Raw genomic sequence first — 4,300 nt, forward strand, 5'->3', positions numbered from 1 at the left:
CAGTAGCCCATCTGCGTGGTTTTTGTAGCAAAATGAGAGGGGCTGGGGGAAAAGATGAGTTGTTGATAGCATATTTCGGGCAAAGCCTGAGCGGGTCAGCGCTAGAATGGTACACGAGGCAAGACCCCGGCCGATGGTATACATGGGATGATTTGGCCCAGGCATTCATCGGCCATTTTCAATATAACCTCGAAATAGTCCCTGATCGTCTGTCATTGTTGAAACTAGAAAAGAAGCCTGGGGAAAGTTTTAGAGAGTTTGGTTTCCGCTGGAGGGAACAAGCTGCAAGGGTTGATCCTCCCATGCGGGAAAGTGAGATGGTAGATTACTTCTTGCAAACATTGGAACCTACCTATTTTGGTCATCTAGTGACATCTGTCGGGAAGTCGTTTAATGAAGTGGTAAAGATGGGAGCCATGATTGAAGAAGGATTGAAATCTAACAAGATCTTGAGCTACTCGGCTTTGAAAGCAACCACCCAGGCCATCCAAAGCGGTACTGGTGGTGTGCTGGGAAAGAAGAAGAAAGAAGAAGTTGCTGCAGTTGAAGCTAATGTTTGGTCCAGGCACAATAACCGTCCACTCTACTACAACCAACCCAGACCCCATCACCCAAACTATCAATATACCTCATATGGTCCACCGCAACACTATTATCCACCACCAGAACCACAATTTTCTATTCACCATGCCCAGACCTACACTCAACCCCCAGTGCACTCGCAATGGCGTACACCAAGTCCCCAAAATACACAGCCACACCCACAAAACACCTATCCACCTCCCAGGGCTAACAGACCAGGAACCAGCTTCCGCCCAAACCAAGCTTTTAGAAATGAGAAGGCCCCAAACAAAAAAACATTTACCCCGCTGGGAGAATCTTACACTTCTCTTTTCCACAGATTGAAACAGTTGGGGATGTTGACCCCAGTTGAATCCAAAGCACCAAATCCTCTTCCCAGAAACCTGGACCACTCTGTTAGCTGCGAGTATTGCTCAGGGATGCCGGGGCACGATACTGAAAAATGTTGGAAGTTGAAAAACGCAATCCAAGAGCTCATTGATAATCGTCGTATTGAGGTACAGGCTCCAGAGGCCCCGAACATCAATCAAAATCCGTTACCAGCGCATTATGAGGCCAACATGATCGAACTGATACATAAGGGGGAAGAGCCTAAGAAACCTTCGCAGGTGGTTATGGTGATTCGTTCTACGGAAACCAAAGAAAAGACAGTGAGTGCAAGGCCAGTGGTTCAGTTAAAAGCAGTAGAAGACAAGCCAGTGCTAGTAATGGGAAAGGGATCGTTTGTGGCCGAGAAAAAGCAGGAGCCAGTCAAGATAGTGGTACCAAGGTCAGTATCCATGCCCGTGGTGGTCGTGAAGGGAGTCTATATAGAGCCGGTTGTCATAAAACCGGTAGTCCAGTTACCCATGGTTGATAGCAAAGCCGTACCCTGGAAATATGACAAAGTAGTGGTGACATACAAAGGAAAGGAAATTGAGGAAGAAAGTTGTGAAGCACAGGGACTGACCCGGTCAGGACGTTGTTTCGCCCCTGAAGAGTTGAGAAAAGCTAAGGGCGCAAAAGACAATCCAGTGCCAGTTAAAAAAGCTGTAACGGAAGAGGAAGCAGAAGAGTTTCTGAAAAAGATGAAAGGACAAGATTATTCCATTGTTGATCAACTGAGAAAAACACCGGCCCAAATCTCGTTGTTGTCATTATTAATTCACTCTGATGAGCATTGCCGAGCTTTAATGAAGATATTGAATGAGGCTCATGTGCCTGACAAAATCTCAGTAAACCATTTAGAGACAATTGCCAACAAGATCTTTGAAGTGAACAGGATAGCATTTTCTGATGATGAATTGCCTATGGAAGGCACAGAACACAACAAGGCTCTCTATTTGACGGTCAAATGTGAAGGTTCAATGGTTACTCGGGCACTAATCGATAACGGGTCGAGCGCTAATATTTGCACGTTATCCACATTGAACAAGTTAAAGATTGATGAGGATAGAATCCGCAAAAATAGCATTTGTGTTCGAGGGTTCGATGGAGGGGGAACAAACACAGTAGGGGATATTGTACTCGAATTGACTATTGGCCCAGTCGAGTTCACGATGGAATTTCAGGTGTTGGATGCTGCAGTATCCTATAATCTTTTGTTGGGTCGACCGTGGATTCATGCGGCAAAAGCCGTGCCCTCCACACTGCACCAAATGATCAAATTCGAGTGGGACAGACAAGAAATTGTGTTACATGGGGAAGATCACACATGCGCCGTGAATGATGCCATTGTACCCTTTATAGAGACCGAAGATGATAAGGGGCCATGGGTGTATCAGATCCTCGACACGGTTCCGGTGAGCAGGTTGCTTGAGGGTAAAAGCATGCCATGTCCTAGGGTGTCAGCTACGACCGTCATGGTAGTGTCAGAAATGTTGAATAACGGGTTCGTGCCCGGGAAGGGTTTGGGGGTTGAACTGCAGGGCATTACTCAACCTGTGTCTTTGCCCAAAAATTTGGACACCTTCGGGTTAGGGTTCAAACCAACAGCGGCAGATATCAGAAAGGCCCGTAAATTGAAGAAGAAAGCTTGGGTGCTCCCTAAACCAATTCCTCGATTGTCCAGGTCCTTCGTCAGGCCGAATATCAAGAAACAGTCATTGGCAAAGATATCGGGTTCGTTAGTTGAGGCGGATGGGAATTTGGATAAGGTGTTTGAGAAAGTATTTGTTGAAGTAAACATGGTTGAGGCCGGGGAAGGGTCAAGCAGAGCAGACATACAGTACATCGGACCACGTGCTAACATCAGCAATTGGGAAGCTACTCCTCTTCCAGTTCGGAGGGAGTCGTGGTAGTGGGTTTTGTTTTCCTTTTTGTCACCTGGATTATTCCAGGGTTTGTAATCCAGTTGTTATGTTCCGTCCGTTTGGATGAGTTAAAACCTTGTTGTCTTTACGTTTAATGAAATGCAATTTTCTTCGTCCCTAATTCTCTTTCCATTTTCGTTTCTTTTCTTTGTACAGTTCTCTTTATGCTGATATCAATGACATGACATGCATGAGGAATCTTCGGCCCAGCTTTAAAAGCCAATCTAATTCAGAAGTAATAATACAAGAGGCCGAGTGTGATGATGGGATGGATTGTAATAATGATGAAGCTTATGAGGAAATTAGTAAAGAATTAAGCCACTTTGAAGAAAAACCCAAACCTAACCTAAATGACACAGAAGCAGTTAATCTAGGGGACCAAGATAACGTACGGGAAACTAAAATAAGTGTTCATTTGGATCCACAACTCAAGGAGGAGATAATTAAAGTATTGCATGAGTACAAAGATGTTTTTGCATGGTCATATGATGATATGCCGGGTCTAAGCACCGATTTGGTGGTTCATAAATTGCCCACTGATCCAGCACTCCTCCCTGTCAAGCAGAAGTTGAGAAAGTTCAAAACAGACATAAGTGTGAAGATCAAAGAAGAGATCTCCAAGCAGTTTGAGGCAAGGGTCATTCAGGTTACACGGTACCCCACTTGGTTAGCCAATGTCGTGCCTGTGCCAAAGAAAGATGGCAAGACCAGGGTGTGCGTCGATTATCGAGACCTTAACAAAGCAAGCCCAAAAGATAATTTCCCACTGCCCAACATCCATATACTGATCGACAATTGTGCCAAACATGATATTGGCTCTTTTGTGGATTGTTATGCGGGTTATCATCAGATTCTAATGGATAAGGAAGATGCAGAAAAGACGGCATTCATCACGCCGTGGGGAACGTATTGTTATCGGGTCATGCCGTTTGGTTTGAAAAATGCTGGGGCAACTTATATGAGGGCCATGACAACTATCTTCCATGATATGATACATAAAGAAATTGAGGTATACGTGGATGATGTGATCGTTAAGTCTAGACAGCAATCTGACCATGCCAGAGATTTGAGAAAATTCTTTCAAAGGCTTCGCAGATACAATCTTAAGCTCAATCCTGCGAAATGTGCTTTCGGGGTGCCATCTGGGAAGTTGTTGGGATTTATAGTTAGCCGGAGGGGTATTGAATTAGACCCGTCAAAGATCAAAGCTATTCAGGAGTTGACACCTCCAAGAAACAAAACCGAGGTGATGAGTTTGTTGGGAAGACTGAACTATATCAGCAGGTTCATTGCTCAGCTCACGGCAACGTGTGAACCAATTTTCAAATTGTTAAAGAAAGATGCCGCGGTCAAATGGACTGATGAATGCCAGGAGGCTTTTGATAAGATAAAGAGGTATTTGTCAAACCCACCCGTGCTGGTCCCAC

This window comes from Nicotiana sylvestris, chromosome 1, assembly GCF_000393655.2.
Source record: "Nicotiana sylvestris chromosome 1, ASM39365v2, whole genome shotgun sequence".
NCBI classification, from domain to species: Eukaryota; Viridiplantae; Streptophyta; class Magnoliopsida; order Solanales; family Solanaceae; genus Nicotiana; species Nicotiana sylvestris.